The sequence below is a fragment of the Squalius cephalus genome (assembly GCF_949319135.1).
Source record: "Squalius cephalus genome assembly, chromosome: 5".
Taxonomy (NCBI): Eukaryota; Metazoa; Chordata; class Actinopteri; order Cypriniformes; family Leuciscidae; genus Squalius; species Squalius cephalus.
This window is the reverse complement of record NC_137126.1, coordinates 35,535,882-35,561,095: the sequence shown is the minus strand read 5'-3', so window position 1 is coordinate 35,561,095 and position 25,214 is coordinate 35,535,882. Positions and strand designations below refer to the sequence as shown.

Sequence of the window (25,214 nt, the reverse complement as noted above, 5' to 3'; positions counted from 1 at the left end):
CAAGGCTTACAAAGACCAAGGTAATAATTCAAATGTACAAAAAACATCAGAATATGATACTTTCTAAAATGTATTTGTTCATTTTGTAGGAGTACAGAGCTATTAAATGTACTGTTGTTCACTGCAGTGAAGTAGACAACTCACCCATTCATAAAATGCTACTCACTTTGCCTGTCATATTGGCAGGTTCTGCAAATCTTCTTATGGCCATTATTACACCTAAACTAAAGAAAGAACTGTTTCTAAACTAATTGAGTACCAGTTTTCTGGTTCAAAAAGGGTAACTATTTACAAAATGTCCTGAATTAGGCAACATAAGACAGTCTGGCAAATTTGAGCTGTGTAGTTTACTGGCTTCTTCTAGATGACAGGAATAAACTTGCTGGGGCCCTTTTTCTCCTCTCTTCAGATAAACTGAAGTCTAAACTCTTCTCTTTCATTAAAAATCCCCTTTATATGAGGCTCAAAGGCAATTCAAGGGATACTTTCACATTCAATTATTTGAGCTCTGCCTTTCTATCCTGAGATGTTCAAGAGCAGAGTGCAATAATGAAATTCCTCTTTCAAAAAAAGTGCACAAAAGAAAGGGTTTCTTTAATAAAATCCATTTTACCTTATCTGCAGATAGCTGCGACACAATTACATCATGCTGCACCATATCATAGGGTCTAAGCTGCTGAGAAATGGGTCTAGAAATACAGGAAACAGATGGAAAACAATGTGACTTCACTGAAACACTTATAGAAGCAATAATATAACCTACTACTGATCTGAACTAACCTGAAATGGCAAAGCTAAAGAGCATTACTTATGCTTCAGCAGAGACCATTATATCAGAATATGCTAGTGTGGGTCCACTCCACCTTCAAAGCCTTAAAATAGGCGGATAAAGTATTAATGTTCAGAGTTTCAAACTGTATTTCCCCACCAACTCTTTGTGACTGTGATGAGGGACAACAGGCTTTGAAGCTAAAATCTCAGAAAAAGTAAAGTTGAAAGAGAATGAAGGTAAGGAACATTAATATTGCATCAAGATTATTTCATGCAATGGCTACGAGGGATTTTGTCTCGGATAGTGGAAAGTTGTTGGGGTCTTTATGGAGAGAAAGATAGGGATAAGAATACACTTCATTATGTTTCTAACTCAACATCAGATACTCAAGAAGTCAGATTTCATAAGCCAATCACTGAGCAGGCAGTACATTTAGATATAGACATTATACAATTGTATACATATATTTGTCTTTCAAACACATTAAAATGCACAAATTGTCATTTTGAGGCTTGAATATTAGGGCTTGAATTTCGGCATAGGATTGCTCGTATTGTGCATAATTTTACTCAATCCCGCAGATTTTGTGCTTACACCCAAATTGCACACACATAAAGCAGCCCCTCAGAACTAAATTGAGTTCTTTTTTGCTGTTTATTGCGATTAAACAGTCAAATACACACAAAATAATGTCAAAATGCCGGTCTTGGCGAGTTTTCAAGTAAATGCAGTCAGTTAAGTTTTAAGTGAACTTAAATAGTCGAGAAAGAAAACGCATGTGTAACCATATAAGGGGCCGTTCACATAGAGTTTTTTGTGCGTGCAAATTCGTTATTTCAAATGTAGGCAGAAGTTATTTCAAATTTTTCCAGGCGCGCCAATGCTGTGGCGAGATGAAAACATCTAAACTTTTCAGAATGCCGCAAGCGCACCACAAGTCATGTAACAAAAACCAACCGATCAGCTTCGGCCTTTCCGTAACAACATCAAAAGCTCGGCCGAACAGCTGATCATAACTGTACAGGGCGGGTTTTTATTTCTCACCTTTACTACTATATTTATGGAGATAATGCAAGGGCTAGAAATCAGTTAATCCTTTACTGATACTTCCTCGTCATCATGGAGAGCGCAGTTCATGGTTGCATAGCAACGACAGGCGGCACGGCCACACTTTCCACGCGTTTTTAGACTCGATATGTGAACGGCCCCTAATGGATCTGTGTGTCAGTCAGGTCTTAAAGTGACAGCAGCCTAATAGAACTGCTGCCAAATTATGAGATAATATAAAAAATATCTATATGGTAGTTTTTCCCAATGGTATCGATGTCAAAATTGTTGTGATCAGTGAAAATACTGAGTGGCTAGTAACTTTGGAAAACCACTAGCCACAGTGGCTGGTGAGCAAAAAAGTTAATGTCAAGCCCTGATTGCAACTTTTTTTCATTTTTAACACACTCAACTTTAAAACATCCAAAGTTAAATAAATTTCTTGTGATTCTTTGTGATTACTCTGAAATAGCAGGGAAACTGAACCAACAGGCATTAATATTTTAGCCTTAAAACATGAGCATCAATAGCACTCTATCGCTGTCATGCATCTATTCATCCAGCTAAGCATCTCATATTGAAATAGAATTTAAGTGCCTCAGTCAATCATAAATACCATTGCTTGAACTAAATGTACATTTCCATTACAGATGATACTACCTAGGGCTAAATTCTCACCATCAGCGATTCAGAGTCATTGCATTTGCTAATTTGCAGGACACACATCCCTTCAGTGAAGTTGAGTGCTTTATTACAGACTGCATTAGACAGTATCAAAACGTCCCATCTGAACTTTTATCTCCACTGGCCTCAGCAATGTGTTTGGTGTCAGCTCAGAGCCCGGTCTACAGGCTGGTACACTGACCCAGCCACTTTGGGGGCATGGAGAGTATCAATCGCACTCCAGTGGAGGACGCCGTTATCTGGGTCAGTGCATACCACACTCAAAGCACACTTGTTTTGCTGTCTGGGGGGGGATGGGCAGCTACAGCATAAGGAAATGGAATAAACACAATATAAACAGTAGACCTGATACAATGTTATCAACTTAAGGATATTCAGTTGCAGTGAAATGTTTACATAAACCTTTCGGAATCTGCAAAATGTTAATAATTGTAACAATATAATAGGGATCATAAAAAATGTCATAAAAATCTGAAGAACAGTGGGCAGTTTAACTGTTTAGTACAAACTTTGAATAACTTTTACAAAAGAAAAAGTCATGGATTGACAAACAGTATTACAAATCAAGTGTATGCAAATGTCTTGAATAGGTTATTCTGGAGCATCAGGATGTTTTTTACACATTAATTGAGGACATTTTGACACCAATTTGAGTAAAAAGAAAAATAATACAACAAACATAATGAATTATACATTAGACTTTGTAGAATAGAGACAACAAATAATATGTTATACTGTTTAATGATTCTAAGATTAATTGGAAAATTAGATAAAACTGAGCATTACTCAGTCATTACGATGTTTCAATGGGACTAATTGGTTGAAGTAATAGATAGAATTACACATCTTAATTTTGGTCTAGTTCTTCATTTTGATTTGCATCTACATATTTTTAATAAATCCCTGACTGTAATGCACTGGTTGTAGAGAGTGCAAGACGAAAGGAGTAGATATCAAAAACAGTCTTTATTAAATCCACACAGAAAATTCAGGAAATAGCAGGAGGAAACAATAAACACAACCAGGTTTAACACTGAATATACCGGACAAGGGAACTGAAAGATCTGAGGGCTTAAATACTGAAAGGGCTGCGTCCGAAAACATAGGCAGCTGACTTGTTGCCTCACTGCCCTATCAGGCATTGACTTTGCAGGCAGCCACAACTTTCAGACGCCATCTTTATTTTTCTAGCTCAACTGTCACAGAATGGATAGCACAGGATTGCGGGATATCAAAGGAAGGGAAGGATACGCAGTTCATGGCGATCAAGATGGCGCCGCAGATGGCTGCCTCGGTGTGGAGCTCTCCAGTCATTGTGTTGTTTTTGTTCGTTTGTTCTGCGTTTAGTCATTCTTTTCCTATCAGTTTCACCAAAGACGAACTTCTGGACATTAGGAAACACACACCAGACAAGTTTTTTACAGATTTTGATTACTCAGACGTTTTACTGGACATTCTCGTTGGAGGCGCAGCGGTGTTGTTAAAACGCGCGGTCAGACGCAAACGCGGGAAGCGCGCCGGCGCGCTGGTTAAACTCCGCGAGCGCGGCCTCCGCACTGCACTACCCAGTATTCATCTTGCGAATCTCCGATCTCTTCCTAACAAAATGGACGAACTTCTTCTCCTCACCCGCACTAACAAGGATTTTTTAAACTCCGCTGCTCTGTGCTTCACTGAAACCTGGCTGAGTGAAGCCATACCGGACAACGCACTACATCTGCCGGGCTTCCAGCTGTTCCGAGCGGATCGCATCGCGGAACTAACGGGGAAAACGAGAGGTGGTGGATTGTGTTTCTACATTAACGAAAGTTGGTGTTCAGATGTAACAACACTGAAGAAGATGTGCTCTCCTAATTTAGAGGCGCATTTCATAAACTGTAAACCTTTCTACTCGCCGCGGGAGTTTTCCTCATTCATTCTCGCGAATGTTTACATTCCCCCAGACGCGTGTGTGAGCGCGGCGCTACAACAGCTGGCTGAACATATAGCTGAAATGGAACAAAGGTACCCAGACTCTCTTTTAATCATTCTTGGGGATTTTAACAAAGCAAATCTCTCCCGTGAACTGCCAAAATACAGACAGCATGTTACATGTCCTACCAGAGACAGTAATATATTGGACCACTGTTACACCACGATAAAGAATGCGTATCACTCCGTCCCACGGGCAGCTTTGGGGCTCTCTGATCACTGTTTGGTTCATCTTATACCGACCTACAGGCAGAAACTGAAATCAGCTAAACCTGTATTAAGGACTGTAAAAAGATGGACCAACGAAGCAGAGCAGGATCTACAGGCCTGCTTCGATTGCACTGATTGGACTGTTTTTGAAGCTGCAGCCACCGATCTGGATGAGCTCACAGATACTGTAACATCATATATCAGTTTCTGTGAGGATACATGCATTCCTACCAGGACATTCTTATCATTCACTAATGATAAACCATGGTTTACTGGGAAACTCAAACAGCTTCGTCATGCCAAAGAGGATGCTTACAGAAGTGGGGATAAAATCTTGTATAACCAGGCCAGAAACAAACTGACAAAGGAAATCAGAGTTGCTAAAAGAAGCTACTCTGAAAAGCTGAAAAACCAGTTTTCAGCCAACGACCCGGCATCAGTCTGGAGAGGCCTGAGGAACATCACCAACTACAAGTCACCATCCCCCCCATCTGTGGAGAATCAACAACTGGCTGACACTCTCAATGCATTCTATTGCAGGTTTGAGAAGCCCAGACTCACACCTCACACCCGCCCTGATGTGCACTTCACACATCCACCATCACCTCCTGCAACCCCTCTCCTCCCCCCTTCTGCCATCCAACCTGAGCTTAAGGTCTGTGTGGAGGACGTGAGCAGAGTCTTCAAAAAACAGAAGACTAGGAAAGCTTCAGGCCCAGACGGCATCTCATCTGCTTGTCTAAAAGCCTGTGCTGACCAACTGGCCCCAGTCTTCACGCAGATCTTCAACAGATCATTGGAGCAGTGTGAAGTTCCCTGCTGCTTCAAACGCTCCACTATCATTCCGGTTCCCAAAAAAACAAAAATCACTGGACTTAATGACTACAGACCTGTCGCTCTCACGTCTGTGGTCATGAAGTCGTTTGAAAGACTGGTGTTGGCCTATCTGAAGGACATCACCGGACCCCTGATGGATCCCCTTCAGTTTGCTTACAGAGCAAACAGGTCTGTGGATGATGCAGTCAACATGGGACTGCACTATATCCTGCAACATCTTGACAGACCTGGGACTTATGCACGGATCTTATTTGTGGACTTCAGTTCGGCCTTCAATACCATCATCCCTGATCTTCTCACAGCCAAACTGACTCAGCTCTCCATGCCATCCACAATCTGTCAGTGGATCTCCAGCTTCCTGACGGACCGGCAGCAGCTAGTGAGACTGGGGAAACTCACATCCAGGACCCTCACCATCAGCACTGGCGCCCCCCAAGGGTGCGTTCTCTCCCCACTGCTCTTCTCCCTGTACACTAATGACTGCACTTCTAAAGACCCTTCTGTCAAGCTCCTGAAATTTGCAGACGACACCACTGTCATCGGTCTCATCCAAAATGGTGACGAGTCTGCTTACAGACTGGGGGTTGAACAGCTGGCTGTCTGGTGCAGTTATAACAACCTTGAGCTGAACACACTCAAAACAGTGGAGATGATCGTGGACTTCAGGAGAAACACCCCAGCACTCCCCCCTCTCACCATCATGAACAGCACTGTGGAAGCAGTGGAGTCATTCAGGTTCCTGGGCTCTACCATCTCCCAGGACCTGAAGTGGGCAAATCACATTGACTCCATTGTGAAAAAGGCCCAGCAGAGACTGTACTTCCTTCGCCAGCTGAAGAAGTTCAATCTGCCACAGGAGCTGCTGATCCAGTTCTACTCAGCCGTCATTGAGTCTGTTTTAAGCACTTCCATCACTGTCTGGTTTGGTTCAGCTACCAAATCGGACATCAGGAGACTACAACGGACAGTCCGGACTGCAGAGAGGATTATTGGTGCCCCCCTGCCAACCCTCCAGGACCTGTACTCTTCCAGAGTGAGGAAGAGAGCAGGTAAAATCATCACAGACTCCACTCACCCTGGACATCCCCTGTTTGAACTGTTACCGTCAGGACGGCGACACAGATCACTGGCCACAAGAACTTCCAGGCACAGGAACAGTTTCTTTCCACAGGCCATTTCCCTTCTGAACACTTAACATGCCCCCCAAAGCATATGCCTGTAAGTGCAATACTCCCACTGTCTAGTGCAATAAACTCAGGTGATATTTATATCTATATTATTCATACTACTCAAAATACTGTAAATATGTTTATAATCTGTAACATGCGCTAGACTCCCACTGTCTAGTGTAATATTCTCTAATTCAGGTGATATTTATATTATTCATACTACTCAAAATACTGTGAATATGTTCATAATCTGTGTTTATTCAGACTAAACCCAACTGTGACCCTACTTTTTTACTTTTATACTATTTTTATTTATTTTTTATATATTTTCATTCTTAGAATTTGTATTACTATGTTCTTGCTGTATTTGTATTTGTATATGTGCACTGGAAGCTTCAGTACCAAGAAAAATTCCTTGTGGGTGCAAGCACACTTGGCAATAAAGCTCTTTCTGATTCTGATTCTGATTCTGATTCTGATACATCTATGCTGCCTTCAAAAATCGATCAGATGAAGGTATCTCAAGAGACAGGAAGTGAAACTAAAATTGCATTCGGATGTGCCTTGATGCCTCATGACCTTGGAATGCATCCTCCGAAGGCAGCATTTATCAGTTTTCGGATGCAGCTAAGGTGTAATCAAAGTAAACAGGAACAGGTGTGTGGAACTAATTAACAACCAAGGAGACTAAAGGCGGGCGTACACGGTGTGATTTTTGCTGTTTTACGAGCTCGCAGATGATTGCGTGGAAATCGGTGATGCTCGCACGGTCGCGGCTCACAGCGTGTGAGAGGAATTACGAGCCGAACCGAGCACTGTCCCCTATTGCCAAATCATACACAACCACGTCACAGGATAGATCAATGGGGCTACAGCTCAGTGGCAGCAACCATACAGCGTGCGCATACACTGTCTCAAACACACACCTAGACACACACACACAATGTGTTTAGCGCGAAAGCTCACGTGATTGCCGCCGGCTCGGGATAAAATTCATGCAGGACAGTCGTGCCGTGTACCAGCTGCTTTGACGCGCTTATCAAGTTAACTGACTCGTAACGTGTGCAATATCTCACAACCTGCCGTGTATGCCCGCCTTAACTAGGGGACACAGGAAAACCAGAACGGAAAACAGAACCAAAACAGAACATACATGTTACGCTGACATGGCCTTAGAGGAAATAATCTGCATAGCAAAGAGGTACAAAGTGTAGTAAAGTAATCAGCAAACCTTTTACATATTTCTGTTAGGACAAACAGACAATTTACATTGATCTTCCTGTTCAAAAGTTTACATCCTATTGGTTTTTAATATAGTGTGTTGCTTTCTTGAGCATCAATGAATGTTTGCACAATACATTTATGAATGTAAAATCAAGACCAAACTAAATCAAAAACAAAATGCCATAATGCATGCTCTACGCTGGTCTATACTCAAAAGCCTCTTTGGTCTAATGCAAACACATTGGCAATGCCAGCTGGAAATGCACACATTTACCTGCACAGTATGTGGGAATGAGAGAAATTTGCATTTGTTAATTATGGAAGTGTCTTGCTCTAGTATACTGCACTGTATGTTTATGCCTGTAAGTGTGTATACAATAACAACTGCAAATCCCCTGTGGAGATACTGCTATAATTAAATCCCACCATGATGATATTTCTCTTTGAGTTCGGAACGAACCTGCTGGCTAAATCAAACATTACAAAAAAATGTGTTAATTATCCCTTATGAAATTACATGTGATGAACAACTGCTACCTGAGATAAACTGGAGGGCCATCTCTGAAAACAACAAAACCCTGATTGCTATGTACTGTCATTGTTTCCTGGAGTTCTTAACAGCTACAATACAAGAACTGAGCACAGATACATAATACAATATCACAACTGTTACTGTATAGTCTGTTTACACACCCTAAACTATATTGATGGATGGGAGGAAGTAAGTAAGTGATAAATGTACAGTCAGCTGGTCATCTTTGCAAAATAAACCTCAACGGGATGATCAAGACCTCGACTTGATGTCATAAAAGAAGAAAAACTTGGGCTGATACAGGTGAACGTGATTTCACAAGTAGAACATGTTCCTGGATTAACATCCTTGTTGATCCTGGAACAACTTTCCAAACAGGCAATCAGATTTGAGGGACAGGTTTTCAGTTAATGTCAAGTTTTGGCTTACAACAAGAGTTAGGGCAGTGGTCTCAAACTCAATTCCTGGAGGGCCACAGCTCTGCACAGTTTAGCTCCAACCAGCTCCAACTCACACCTGCAAGGAAGTTTCTAGTAATCCTGAAGACCTTGATTAGCTGGATCAGGTGTGTTTGATTAGGGTTGGAGCAAAACTGTGCAGAGCTGTGGCCCTCCAGGAATTGAGTTTGAGATCACTAAGTTAGGAGCTTCTACACCATTCTTATTCATCTATCATTTCCCTCTGACATTAGGGATAATATATGGGTAGGATTATGTTTAGGGGCAGGGGTAATGATAGGGTTAGGACTATGTTTTCAGACAGCAATATTGTTCCAGGATCAACAAAAAATGTTGATCCAGGAACATTTCTAACTTGTAAAAGTAAGCAAAATCACGCAAAATCATGGTGACTAGGTGATACAAAATGGTATCATTTGAAAACAGCACTGGTATGTTGCCATTGAAAAGGATTTCCCAAACTAGGGAACTGCAGGGGATGTGCAAGATAATAATTGTTTACATTAAAAAAAAATTAAAAAATTATAATCAAATTAAAACACTTAAAAAGATACAAATAAGAAGTTTTTTTGTTTACCTACATGTCATGTGTCCATTAGAGAGCCATGAATATGCATATTTGTTGTTAAATTATTGCAATATTAATTTCAATTGGGACCTAAAGTAAGAATGTGTTACATGAAGTTCAGCTGACCCCCCCCCAAAAAAGGTTTGGGAATCCCTGCCATAAACAATGGTGGTAGTCACTGCCTTTTGTTCCTACTCACTTGCATAAAGTTCAACTAAACTTCTAAACTACTAAACTTCTAAACTACTAAACTTTGATGCATTGCCAAAGGCTGCTGCCAACTCTCAATAAAAATGAACACCCCTATTCTCTTTCTCTTATCTTTGTGAAGTAATTTATGGATTTCTTGTTAGAGATGATGACATCATTGCTTCAGAAAGACTGAAGAAAGAAGAAAGAAGTGAGCAACTCAATCAATCCCTAGTTTGACGTGAATAAGTATTGTATATAATAAACACGAATTTGAGCACTAGTAATTCCTTCATAAGGCCGGTACACACCAAGGTCAGCCGCCGGGCAATGCCGGGCCGCTGTTTTGAGCGTCGGACGTTAGTTTTTTTGGTGTGTTCCACACTGTTGGCTCTAATCCTGTAACTTGGTCTTTTCATATAACCAAGGGTGTAATAAGAGTGTAATTTTCCTCTCTGTGCCCTACAGCTCAAGAACTTGAGAATAATCATCCAACTATTTGCCATTTTCACCATTTCACACACCCCACTTTTCACAGAGAAGGTGCTGAAGGTGGCAGATCAATCAGATGGAGCTCCTGAGAGGGAAGGACAGAGAGAAGGAGGGATCGAAAGAGAGAAAGAGGGGGAGAGCTGCCAGAAAAAGAATCCTACAGAGTCAAGGTCAGAACACAAGAGGCAAAGCCGAGAATGAATTGTCAGGGATGAGTGCGTGGTGAGCTGGGTCCCAGACACCTTTCTTCCTGCAGACTGGGTGGTCCTCCGTGGGGTCTAGATGGCATTACAGTAACAACCCAGTGAACAGAGAAATTACTATCTGTACAGGCACCATTCACAAAATGATTGCAGTGAAGGTGGTCTGAATGTGACCTGTCTCTGAGAAGAGAATGCCTGATACTTTTAAAAAGTAATGAATGAGGCACCACTACATCACAACTATTCAGCACTACAATGGGGCAATATTTAACTACTATATCATAATACAACACCAACAATGTACCAGCCTAATTTGCCTAAAAACATTTTTTTTCCTAAAGCTTAGGCTACAGCTCAGAGACATAATCCTGATATTGCTCAAAGCTGTTTTTTAACGCTAGCTAGCCTTTTATTAGGGCTGGGTTAAAAATATAGATTTCTCGGTTTTAATCTATTCCCTTTAAGATAACCCGATATTGATTCTTAAATCTCAAGAGTCAATCTTTTAGTCTCTTTCTCTTTACTACTAGTTATAGCATGAAATAAACATGAACCATGAAAATGAACATCAGACTGTATGTTAAAAGATACAGTACAACTTACCGATATCCTTACAATGTCTCATGTAATCACTCAATAAGTATTTCAACCGCAGAAAGACGTAAATAAAGCAGCTAGTAAACAATGTCACGTAATGTTACATTTTTCCTTTTAGAAAAGCTATTCAATGTCCATAAACTCATTAGTCAGATAGAAAAATTAACTCTTGAGAGCAGCATTTCGCTAAATATATGCACTATATTGCATATTCATTGTGTTATTTAACCTGTTCTTCAATATTTAATCTATGTAAATGTATGTATGTAAGTAACATCATAAAGGGCGGATTTCCTTGTATGGGCACTTCTCCAGGAAGAGCGCGTGCACACATCAACCAGAGCAAGAGTTACGAAGAGTTGTTCAGGTTACGGAAGCCATTGGCAGCGCTGTCATTTTGTTTTTAGACTACGAAATCAACAATGTCACCAAAGAAGTGCACTCTTAAGAAAAATGGTTCTAAACAGTACCAAATTAGGGTTCTTCGCCTTGTAACAATAGCAGAAACCTTTTTATAAGGTTCCATAAAGAACCATGCTTTGAAAGTGCTATATAGAACCTTACTGGTGTTATAAATAACCTTTTCAATGATATTTATCTTCATTAATATTAGTATATTAGTATCTTCATATCATTAATATAACTATTATTCATATTATTTTTTATAAATGATTTATTAATATTGTTTTTTTTAGCCCTCTATCTGCCCGGTCTTATATATTGTTGCCTCTATTTGGATTTTACTTTTTTTTTTTTTTTAAACAGCATGTTGTGTCAATTAGGTATTTTTATTTTGTATTGACATGGCAGATTGTAGCACAAATGACAGTGCGCTAACAACAGAGGTTAGCTGAATACATTAATAAATAACAATTGACATTGAACAAGATATAGATGTAATGAAGACCAAGTTCCAGTGAAATATCTTCACAATCCCCTATGATGTCTTTACGTGCTTCATTATGTGTATATTCTGAGCAGTTTCTCTCTGCAGGTGATGAGGTTATGATTCGTGACAGCATCTGAAATACACAATTGAGTTTAGAGTAACAGTGTGTCTCTTCCATTTGATTATGTAAAAACAATTATGTTAATGAAGGCCAAAATTAGAAAAAAGGGACAGTATGAGCCTTTTACCATGTTAAAAGGAAAAAGTGATATAAAGTCATGGTATAGCTTTAATGTTTTTTGTGACTGGGTATGTTTAAGCATAAATTAAAAAAATCTAACAATATGGATCATAAATTCCATATCTCTGTTACTTACTTTGCGGAGAAGAGAAGATGAATACGCTTAATCCTCGGCTGTTTTCGGAAAGAATCACAGCGTACCTGTCTTTTATAAATCTGATAAAACTAAAGACTCTTCGGAGATATGAAGGATGGAGTACTACTCTACAGGTACTCAAGATTAACATGAGATTGGCAGAAACTGTGTGTGTTATGTCCACTTTAAATGCTGATTATTGAAATGACCTACTTGTTTTAAAGTAAATAATTTAAAGGGGGGGTGAAATGCTATTTCATGCATACTGAGTTTTTTACACTGGTAAAGAGTTGGATTCCCATGCTAAACATGGACAAAGTTTCAAAAACTAAGTTGTACGTTTGAAGGAGTATTTTTGTTCCAAAAATACTCCTTCCGGTTTGTCACAAGTTTCGGAAAGTTTTTTTCGAGTATGGGTATGTGTGACGTCAGATGTAACGGAATTTCCTTATATGGGTCCTAAGGGCACTTCTCCGGTAAGATCGCGGCCGCGCGCGCACTCTTAGACCAGAGCAAGAGAGCGAAAGCAGTTCGCCATCAAAGCGCCCTGCCCGGCTTTTGGGAAGTCAATGTCACCAAAGAAGTGTGTTTTTGGTTGCCAGGGCAAGACAACCCTGCACAGATTCCCAGTTGTGTAAGACTGTTTGTTCCCTGCATTTCGACGATGATTGTTTTATAAACAAAGCCCAGATCGACGGATTTGCAGATCATCTAATGCTTAGGATCGAGCAGTCGCAATGATAAAGATTCGCGGTCGTGCGTTGGAACCGGACGGTGAGTAAAACTGTTGAACTGAACAAATGTCTCTGTGTGTTGTCACTAGCTCGGCGCGTTAGCACAGCTAAGCTTCGCCCACAGGGCCCGCCTCCAGCCGCTCGTTTTTTTCCGGAAAGACTCGGTACAGTCTATCTTTCTGTTATTAATATAATAAAACAAAATACTTTTTGGAGATATGAAGGATGCAATATTACTCTATAGGTACTCAAGATTAACAGGAGATTGAGTGAAAATGAGCATTTCACCCCCCCTTTAAGTTTTACTTTAATATAAGTAATCAATTAAAAAACAAAAACAAAATCTTCACATTTAAGGCATAATAAAAGTAAATAAATAAATGTTCATAACACACACAAAAATCAGTGGACCTAGTTATTGTAGTAAAAATAGAGTGTGATACATACAAATGGTTTAAAAAGTGAGCCACACAGCCATGAGCTACCTGTATATTCCAGCATGTTGGCTACCACTCGATGATTCAACACCATCCACATGGTGTGACGGATACAGAGGAAACATTTAAATATAGCCGAAAAGTCTCTGAAACCACTCACACCAGTCATACGATTGTTTGGAGCAAGATTATGCTGACTCTTTCCAAACAGAAGATAAGAGCCAGATTCTGAGGTGTGGTGCAGATGTGTCATCATTTTGTATCAGTTTTAGTTGTGATCTCACTGTGCTTTCATATTGATCTGCTTTAAGAGTGTAATGATGTGGTTTCTTTTTATGGAGGTTGTGTCATTGAGACCAATAATAAAAAGAAGAAGAAAAAAAAGAAAAAGCCAGCTGTGGTTTTTGGCTGTGTTATCTATAAAGCAGCCTTGTCATACCAATTAACATTCTCAAACACTTTCATAGTTCCTAAATAAGAACAGGAGACTCTCTCCTCTGGACACACAAACACACATGCGCACACATTAAGTCTTAGGGCGACTGTAAAATGCTAAAATAGTCTAAGACATAAAATGTTGCTATGCAAGAAGAATAAATCAAGATTTGTGCACATTCCTGAAATGAATTCAGACCTAAAATATTTCTTCAGTGATCTCATTGTTGGCTTGGTTCACCTTGAAGGGGGACAGACAAATATAAAGAAAAACAGATGTATTAATGGTGAAGCTGCCAGGTAAATATCTAATCCAAAGTAACCAATAGCAATATTAATACGAATGTCACATAGTTAGCCGAATTAATGCTTCTATCTAAGCTGATATGTACCTCTGGTACTTCTGTTGTAATAAACTCAGAATTATGTCGGTTTAATTTTGGATATCTTAATAGTGGTTTCTAGCATTTTTTATTAAGATGATGTAAATATCTTTTTTTTTTTTTTTTATATAATTGTAAGGCTAATTGGGGAAACAAGTCTGAGCCCCCCTAGTGGGCTCCTGGAACCATTGCTCTAGAACTGTAAAGGATGCCAAGGACAGCTCTTTCAACTAACAGAACAGAACACACAAAGAAGTAATCAGCAATTTTCCTGCAGAAATATTTTCATATTTTAATGTATTTACAGGGCAATCCTATTTTTGTCTCACCCTGCCAATTTAAAACATTAGCATATCAATACCAAAATGAAACATACTGGAACAAAACCCATTCAACTCTCGCTGAGAAGGCAACAGGAATGTCTCCAAACCTGTTAATCTGAAACAAAGCAAAGCTGCTTTACCCAGACACGCTAATAAATCCACATTTCCCTCCTTTTACACTAATGAAGCAGTGCCATTGTTCAGCACGTTCACAAGAGGACATTATTAACATTAAAGAGTTTTAATGATTGAAGAAAATGACTATTAGAAAGGTCATTTCAATGTTCTCCTTCAGAACAAGCTGATAAATCAGAGTCACTGTCCGGCGCTCATAAGCCACAATGGCTAGTCGTAAAATTAAAACAGATTGGAAGTATGTACAAAAGACACTTTGAAAGTCATAAAACTATTACAACAGCCATTAAGATATACAGTGCTATGCATAAGTTTAGACACCCATGCTAAAGTTGACTAAAAAGAGAAATAAAAAATTATCTTTTGGAAATTGAACTTAATGCCTTAATTTAAAAAATTAGGAAAAATCCAACCTTTAAGGACACCAATTTTCTTTGTGAATGAATAATATATCGTAAATAAATAAATGTTCTTCCTTAAAATACAGGGTGCATAAGTTTGGACACCCCTATGTTAAATTCCCATAGAGGCAGGCAGATTTTTATTTTTAAAGGCCAGTTACTTCATGGATCCAGGATACTATGCATCCTGATAAAGTTCCCTTGGCCTTTGGAATTAAAATAGCCCCACATCATCACATAGCCTTCACCATACCTAGAGATTGGCATGGTTTTATTTCAGTTAGCCTAATAGCTGGGTTTGATTTGCATTGAGAGATGATCTTATGGAAAGTACCCCATGCCAATCTCTAGGTATGGTGAAGGCTATGTGATGATGTGGGGCTATTTTAATTCCAATATATATATATATATATATATATATATATATATATATATATATATATATATATATATATATATATATATATATATAGATATATATATAGATATATATATATAAATAAGACAGGCGCACCAACTATGCACGTTTTAATGCATAATTCTGCTGTTGTTTGGCTTGGCATAAGAACTGATGCCTCTCTGGATTTCTGAATATTTCATCTGTGTGCATTGGCCATGTTTTGACTGATAAAACAGCTTGGAAAACCAGCACAATGGATATTCATTTAAAAACACCCTCAAGTCTTTTTTGACAAATGTTTAGTGATGATGGTACATAAACCTGAAAACAAACACCTCTGTTCATCAGGTTCCAGCTCCTATGCTGTCAGTTTTAAATACTGAAGTTGTTCCTGTTGTACATGGTTAGTAAAGGACAAGAGGCAGATCATTTTCTAGACAGAAACACTGAGGAGAAAGAGCACATTAAAATGAGGAACTGAAATTGATAAGCATTGCTAAATCAATGCAGACATGAAAGAAATTGAATTCACAGTAAACCACATATTTTGAAAGTGCCCTTTAACCACATCTTGCTCACGTTCATTAATTTCCAACAGGATGTTTCTTTTGAAATAAGAGTTCAATGTGTTAAGTGGCTATTTGATACAGCCTAGCAATGTTTACTTTTGCATTGCTCGCATTTCACTGCCAGCTATGTGCTTTTTCATTGACATGTTTCTACGGACTAACCCAGCAAGCTGGGAGGACGCTAGGCATGTAGTCTCATCATCCAGGCGTGAAGGACAGCCCGAGCCAGTCAACCACACACTTCACAGGAGATCCCAGTATTAGTCATGCTGCTCTAACCCTCAGCTTGCCCTGCATTCCAATGCATTCATATTCACAACAGCATGGGCACCACAGAAACCATGCAGTTTCATAAGTGCAGTATATGGCAGAGGCTCAGCTATGTGCCTCGGAGACAGCTACAGTAAGAACAGTGCTTTTTAGAAAATAAATGAGTGCGCCAAAGTAACTAAGTCCACATACCACTGAGAGTTAGCCGTAGCCCTTTACCGCAAACTAACAGACAAAAGAGTTTCCAGTAAACAAGAACTCAGGGAGAAAAAAGAGCTATTCTCTCATAACACCACAGTCAAATAAAGTGAAAGCCATTACATGGAGATATCTTTTAAACATAGCCTACTTGGAAATACAGCAGCATTTACAACATATTTAAGCAGAGACATGGCAATATAGTGTATATATTATAGATGTATGGTGTGTATAAATAAATGGTAACAGTTTACATGTTAAATTTGTTGCCATTGTAGGGACCTAAGAAATCCATTTTATTTTAACAAAATTCTGTTCCACAGTACACTGATTAGTCCTATTTATACTCCTAGCACTTATGTGTATAAACTTTCTTAACATTAGAAGTGTTTTATATTTTATACCCTGATGAATATGAATAATTTTATAAGGAATACCCATTATTAGACCAAATAATCTTCGAAGGGTTCATACTGTACATTTTATGGATATCACTAGGAAACTTAACACATACTTTGGCACATGAAACAGAAAGCCACAGTTTAGTTGTTCTTAATTGCAACGCAACGTTGGAATTGCATTCCAAATTTAATTCCATAACTACTTCATCAAATCCCAGTAATGACATATACTGTAAATCCAGACAAGCTAAATGCATTAGGATCGGACAGAAATATCAGAAACATGACTCCAGTGTTAATAAATTACATCAATAAGAACCAGATGTAAAGCCTCAAATTAGAAGTGCAGTGACAACAACATGTTTTTACTATGGTTGAGTGTTAACACTGGATTTTATTTAAAAAAGCCAAAGCCAAAATAATTAACAAGCATCTTGCGAAACAGAGCAATTCATTATTGCTTATCAAAATGAAAAGCTAAAATACAAAAGCATATTTCAAAATAAGAATAAGTGGCTTCATTAAGTTCATCCTTGATATTATGGTTTTCAATTATGGAACTTAAAAGTATGTTTAAGACTTGTTCAATGAAAGCAAACTCGGGTAATGTCAAGGACCACAGACAAATGTGTCTAAAATTACATTAACCATATACAATTAAACAATGGTAACACATTATAGCAAAACTACAAAATGACATATTTGAAACAAACGTATCCTGTTTCTTTTTCACAATGTTGGAGCAGATCAGCTAAACATTTTAAAATAAGCCTTTAAACAATTCAAAGAAAACAGACCATAAAAAGACTTTAATTATTCCATAGCACACTTACAGTACACACTTTACAGTATACAGAAATGATGAAGGTCAATGTCAGTGATATGTTTATTCAACCAAAAGCCATAGCCAGGTATCATATACAGGTGAATATGTACTGTATATTATAAAAAACAGGCACAGTAATACACAGTTACTTTATAATACGCATCAGTCATGAATGAACTGTTGCACACTCATAGACGTTTGCAGTTCGAACTGACTTCTAGTCTAGCATACTCCTAAACAAAAGTTACTTAAGTCTTACAGTATTTTATTTATTTTTTGCAACTTAACTGTTCCAAAATTACCTTTATAAATTCCGGTGTTTGAGGGAAGAGGGAACAAGGTCCACCCACCACAGACATTTCATTCAGTAACATTAGGCAGTTTTGATTTATATACTGTTTAATGTTGATGATCGCGTTATTTTACTGCTATGCTGAGTTATGCTGTTTGTTTTTGCTTCTTTTCAGCCTGAGTTTTGATCAGGAGATTCTGTACTCTTTCAGAAGATGTGTCATATACACTGTATAACAGTGAAAACAAGGAAAGCTGGAAAACTCTGTCAATGGCGGGGAAAGAGTATAGGAGCCCTTATAGATCATGAACTTTCTAAGATGAGAATCTTTTAACCTTTAAATGTGGAAAAAGGCCCATATAAAATGTCCTACAATGGACCTCTATTTAAACGGTTACACCTGAAACACAAAATAGAAGACAAAACGATTAAGACTGATTCCCTGGGTATTCACAAAACCGTAATTAATATCCCCATGTCTCTGGATTTAATTTACCCTGCATTACTTGAGCAGACCATCTATTTGTTTTGGACTAATGGTGTATGTGAGATACACAACACGATAACATCTTGATGTTGCTCCAGAGGAAAATTTCCTTCCTCATTATAAGGGATGTTTAAAGACCATTACCCAGCTGCATTCACACAATCCAGATAGGTTAAACACATTATTATTTTCTGGATTACTTCATTCTGATTGGATTGCAGCATGCTGAGGTCAAAAACGTCAATATGCTAATGTTTAATAAACGCTAAACATTTCTTAATCCCGCTCCCGCTAAATTCTGACCATTACCGCCCGCTCCCACAATGTTTGTATGCACCGGCAAACATTCTGTTACAGCTTGTAGAAACTGTGAAAAAAATTACACAAACATGTAAGGGCTATGCTAAATGTTCAGAATAACAGAAATAAAACATTGCGTTTGATTACAAGATAAAGTAATGCTAACACATTCTGCCAGGTTTATAAAACAAATAAAATAAAAAATAAAATAAATAGGAAATAAAAATCTCACATATATCACAGGTGTTTAAGTAGCCTAGCTAATTAACATATAGCAAAAAGAAAATAGGACTAAATAATACTAATAAACATGAAACATATTTAACAAATTAAATAAATAATGAATCACTTTGCCTAGCCTGCTATGGAGGAAGAGAATGTTACTGATCGACTGCGGTGAACTTCATTAGTTGACTCCTTTCTTGTTACGCGGCAAATCGTGAGACTGCGGGACCCATGCTGTATTTTCTGACCACCCCGCAAACTCCCGTGAGATTTATATATCGTTGGGTCCCGTGGGATCCCAATCCCAATAGAGCCCTCTATGCTAAACTATACAAATGAGCACAGTCCTTAGCAACCAATATCCTAGCTTCAAGTCACTCTGCATCATTTCTTTATTCTTCACATAATACATTCAAATTTCAAATCAATAATCCATGTCTACTTATTTATTTATTTGATAAAGCCATATAATAAGTGAGACATTTTAATATATTCACACATATAGTAATGGTTTATCAGTCGCATTAGATGGAGTTCTTTGGATATCCAGACAAATCTAACTTATTATTAATTCTTGAATTCGTTCCACAAGAAACATCCTTTTAGAAATGTGAAGTAGGGAGAGCCAGAAAGGCCAGATGACACAGTTACATTTACATTCATGCAGACAGGAAAATTATGATTTTTTTTTTTTTTATTGCAGAGATTAAATGGATTCAGTGCGTTACAGTATCACTGAAGATTCTTTTATTGAGTGTTACATTTGCCCCAGTTCTTCATTTAGTACAAGCTAAAGATTGTAGACTGTGGGTAATTAACACAAATCCACTCAATACAATCTATTCTGGCACATATTTATTGACTCATAAAGACACATGCAATGCAGTTGATGACTTCCTGTTGATCTGTTAGCTGCTCCAGCTCTGTACTACAGTGTGTGTCAATAGGACAGACATTCTGCTGTACTGCAAACCTCAAACAAGCTTATTGGGTCATCAGATCAGTTATAAACACATGCAAAGTGGACAGAGGGTGGATCACGCACATCTGTTAAGCTCAAGCACGGTCTGCAGTGGTACAGATTAAAAGAGAAACAGCATTTTAGAGCTGAACCAAATCATTTAATTCCTGACTTTCAATCTCCCACAATGCCAAATGGAAGAGTATTAAGTGTCTTGCATTCTGGGAAGTAACACAGACAGAAAATTATCTCATTTGCGGTTAAAGATAAAAATGCCACCTTTGTTTAAATGTGATGACATTTACAATGGCAGCGAAAATAATAAAGGATATAAGCAACAGGAACAACAGGGCCCTTGTTCAAAGATTGCCGCACAATACATATAATCTCAATACCATCTCAAATGTCTAAAATTGCTGCTATTTGAAACATTTAGAGTGATATTTTGATAACAGAGCTATTTAATTTTATTCACTGAAAACGCTGCTTCTTTCAGAGATGAGAAAAAGACCAAGCCAGGGCGGACAATTTTAGCCAAAATGCAGAGAACAAATTTAATCTTTTGGTTTTAGTGTTATATGCAGTTATTTGCAATTTTGCATTATTCAAAGATCGAATGAGAGGTTTTAAAAAGCCAAGAAAGAGAAATATGAGGCCCGGTCGACAGAGGAAGCTTAAGTTTCAAGCACCGTACACACAGAGCAGCATTCTTCTGCTAGTCTGTGGTCCCTCATGTTATTTTTGGGCAACAAAACTGAATGAAAATTCAGACTTGAAGAATTCTTCTCCACTGGGATGCATTGATGCACACACACATTAACTCACACACACATATTCCTCGGCTCAAAGGTTAAGCCTGAGGAGAACTGAGACTTCCTCCACACTTCCTTACATGGGTAGGTGAACAGAAATGAGAGCGGGTGAAAAAGACGTCGAGAAGTCAGGGCCGCTGGGTGGAACTGATTCAGGAAGTGGGGGAGGGCACAACATTTATGAGGCATCAATCAATTAGAGTCAGTTGCTCTGACGGTCTGACCATGTATTGTTAAAATGACAGCCCAATAACAGAGATGGAGCAGAGAGGGGGCAGAAGCCCTGGCAAACATTGTTACAGTCTGGTAAGCAACTGGGAGCTGCTCATGCATGTAGACCAGACACCAGCAGCCAGACAAAAACCTCATTGGCCCATATGTGAAATGAACCCCTCCAACTGGAGGTGAATGGAGTGATTCTCACAAAAATTCAAGAACATGGTCAGACATATTTCACACCAAAACATTTTTTTTTTCAAATAAACAATCATTTGAAATAATACATTTCTTGAAATATTATTATTTAGAAATAATTAGTTAAAAAAATAAGATTATAGATTTTTCTGCATTGTAACATGATCAGTGCTCGAACTGGGTCGGCATCATACCTTTACTTTTTCTTGCATACCGGCACTTCTCACATGTTACCAGTACTTTGCCACTCAGAGTCAAAGCATCAGTGCAAGTGAGCAGGGTATAGTCGCTAGCGGGGTGAGAGGTGATGACGAACACCCTATTGGAACTGGACCATGGGGTAACTGCTCCATTTATGAATCTCTCCAATAACATCAAAATTTCAAAATGCAACAACAACAACAACAAAAACTTTAATGCTTTCTTTGATTTGGGGGTGAAATGTCTCAGATGTAAAACACACAGATGTGTTTAACCTGAGAAATACAACTTGTGACCATGTGGATTTTATACTTTCTTTTGTGAAGGTGGCAATCTAACTGGCTGCAAGACAAGTGCTTGGCTGAAGAGAGCTCTGTTCAAAGTGTGGAGAACTGTTTCTGTGCTCAAAAGGTAAGTGTGGGACAGAGGGCAGAGTTAAAGGGTTTTAATAAAGCTCAAAGCTGATGGCAAGGGTGAGGTGGGTTAATCTTGACTGACTGGTGTGGTGATACACAGTGAAACCGCACTGGTCACTGTGAGCGGGCGAGAACTGCAGCTTTGTGCTTTGTCACAGAACAGTGTTGAACACTTCAAACACACACAGATGGGCTTACAGAAAGTATTTCAATGGGTCCCTCTACACACAGGACTAACTGAATAGATGCCAGTTCTGAGCAAAGGGGGAAGCAGATTTATCCAGTCCCATGAGCCCACTGGACCAACTGCTATTATCATTTACAGAAGCGTTTCAGTCTGGCAGCGAACAGAGATTAGTTTCACTGGTTAATTATATTACCTTTCAACACTACAAAAACAAATTATAACGTTAATTGTTTAAAACTGGCAGTGATCCACATTGAACTAACTCTACCCTTCTGTTTTCCTCTCCATCCTCCACTTTCTTCAACATCAGACTTTAACAGCTTGCATTCGTTATCCACTGACGAGACCTGGGAGAAACTTTTAGACCGTAACGCTCAAATTCAGCTCATAATCAAATTTGGCATGTTCCTCCTCAGAAGTCCAACATTCTAGTTGAAGGAGGATGAAATACAAATTCCAACAGAGCACAAGTTTTTCAAAAGATGCCAGACATTTGTGTGTGTGTGTGTGTGTGTGTGTGTGTGTGTGTGTGTGTGTGTGTGTGTGTGTGTGTGTGTGTGTGTGTGTGTTTAGATCTTAGTTTCTCGCATCTGCAGAGACCAGCTGATGCATGACCGAAGACACAACCGCTGAATTCAACACGGTCAGATATGCCTAATGAGCTCTGGAATGAGGCTCAGCCACGGTCCTTTACCTCACATGAACTCTCACCCAGCCCTCTACAACACTGCTATTCTTCATTCCACATCCATTGTAAACAAAAGAGCCTCCACAAATCAAATAGAACAAAAATATTGAATTTAACAAATGATGATAAATTATAATACTGTAGGCTGTCGGGCAGACTGAGAACCAAAACAGCAGTTTGCTCAAGAGAGGTTTATACACTGGCCTTCCTACACACACAGACCTGTGCACAAATCATATTTCAGAGGTCAGTTAACTTTTTTTTAAATAATTGGTAATATTTGGCACAATCTGTTGGGGATCATATTGCGTTTTCTATCACAGTCGCCACAAAACACCGGCTTTATTTTTGTAATACACGTGACTTAATAAAGTGCTAAGTAATGACAGTACTTAAGATTTATCAATGCATCATCCACATTCTGATTCTAATGGAAAGAATTTGAGAAGGTTACTGTTGCTATGGTAACATTCTTGTGCACACAACTTTCATTTCCAATTTTCATTTTCTCTTTCTGCATTGATTAAAAAGAGTTCTAAGGTATTTGAAAATCTGGAAAAAGACAAAAGGCACAAGACCGTGCAGTTGACATTGATTATAAGGGAATGAACTACTCATCCCATGAAGAATTGTGAAAGATATGCATCAAATTAATTATTTAACTAAAGTCACTAACAAGGAGTATAAAATACCATCACTTGAGGTTTATTGCAAATATTCAAATATATAAAGACTGATTTATGACTTCTACAGAACTACATTGCTAATCCATGGTAGGCCTGTTGTTTTTAAGTTATTGTTGAAAATCAATTTCTTTATGGAGAAAATGAATGGGAAATTATATTTTATAGAAAATGTGTTTAAAAGTTTGGGGTCGATAAGATTTTTAAATGATTTTGAAAGAAGTCTCTTATGCTCACCAATTTATTAGAGCAAAAATACAGTAAAACATTGATATAGTGAAATATTATTACTCTTTTCTATGTTAATACATTTTAAAAATGCAATTTTCCTGTGAAATAATTCTAATAAACTGATTTGGAGCTCAAGGAACATTTCTCAGTTTATCATCAATGTTGAAAACAGTTGTGCTGCTTAATATTTTTGTAAAAACAGTGGTAAAAAAAAAATCGTCTGCATAATCTTTTGGAAGCCGGCATTATTGCGGGCACAATATCTTTGCATAAATTATACGTGACAGCGTTGGTTATTTCTTTATGCCTTTTGAACTCTTTTCATATGTTGTGCAATTCGCAAATGCCTGTATAATCAATTTTTGCAAACATGTGCATGTAAACATGCTAAATGGACGTTTTTTAACCATTGCGCTCACACGACACGTCATTCTACGCGGTGCTGAGGGCAAAAAAAGTTCAAGTTCTTTAAAAAAAAGTTTGCTGGTCTGTGTGAATACTGTTTTGCCACAACGATAGTTTGACAGGTCTTGCAAATTACCTGGCTCTATGATACATAATCTCTTCTGTATCAAAAATATTCCCAAATCACGATGTTGATCTTTTTTTGTCTAAATCCTTATCCTGCCCTGAATTCAACTTCCCTGTTTCTGTGCTTTTTTTCCATGTCGTAACAGTAAACACGATCTGTTCTGTTCTCGCGCTGCACACAGACGGTACTGGTGGAAAAATCGTGTTTTCTGTGCTTTAACAATTGTGCATGCTCACAATGCGATTTCGTTACGATTTTGATTAAGCACACAGCCCAAGAATATTTTCATAAATACAAAGTTCAAAAGAAAAGCATTTATTTGAAATATAAGTTTTGTGAAAATGTAAGTATTTACAGTCACATTCGATCAATTTAATGAATCCTTGCCTAATAAAATGTGATTTTCTTTTTTTTTAAATGTACTGACCCCACATTTATGAATGTGTGTATTACAGTAGTAGTGGATTTACAGTTCCTTACAATTGACACCAAGTGAAAATACTGTACTTTATTTAAAAATCCTGTTGACAAATTATATATGTAATATGTAGAATTTAAAAATGTTCTATATATGAACTCAAGCCATAAATGGGAGATCAAACATCCCCACCCACACGTACCCTGCACCCGTCCCCCAAAGACAATCCACAACAGCCACACACTCTCACTCACTCTCAGAGAGCTCACACAAAGCGATCCAAACCCGAACTGATCCGTCGATGCTATGCATCCAAACAGCTTCATTTGGAGATTGCCAATGGTGTCTCCTAACTCTATATAAACAATGCACCGTGTCAAATCTGCATTTGTGGAGGCCTGAGACAGCGTCTCACAGAGTAATAAGAGTTGAGCAAGGAAGGAAATGCTAATGAGTGATGCTTTTATTCAGCAGTGACAGATACAGTCTTAAAACACTGGTAGCTGAAGATACAGAGAGAGAAAGATGGAGAAACAGACGGGACCGTGCTTCGTTAAAAGCGGTTCAAGTAAGAAAAACAGAGCAAAATGAAGCTAGGAACACCATTTCCTTAGTTTATGTTTGGTTTCTGATTCT

The 25,214-nt window shown here is 38.4% G+C and overlaps 1 protein-coding gene across 4 annotated transcripts in view; it reads right to left on the bottom strand.

Moving 5' to 3' along the window:
* The window catches only part of arvcfb (ARVCF delta catenin family member b), a 198,877-nt gene that overhangs the window by 129,493 nt on the left and 44,170 nt on the right, over positions 1-25,214 (bottom strand). The window lies entirely within an intron of this gene.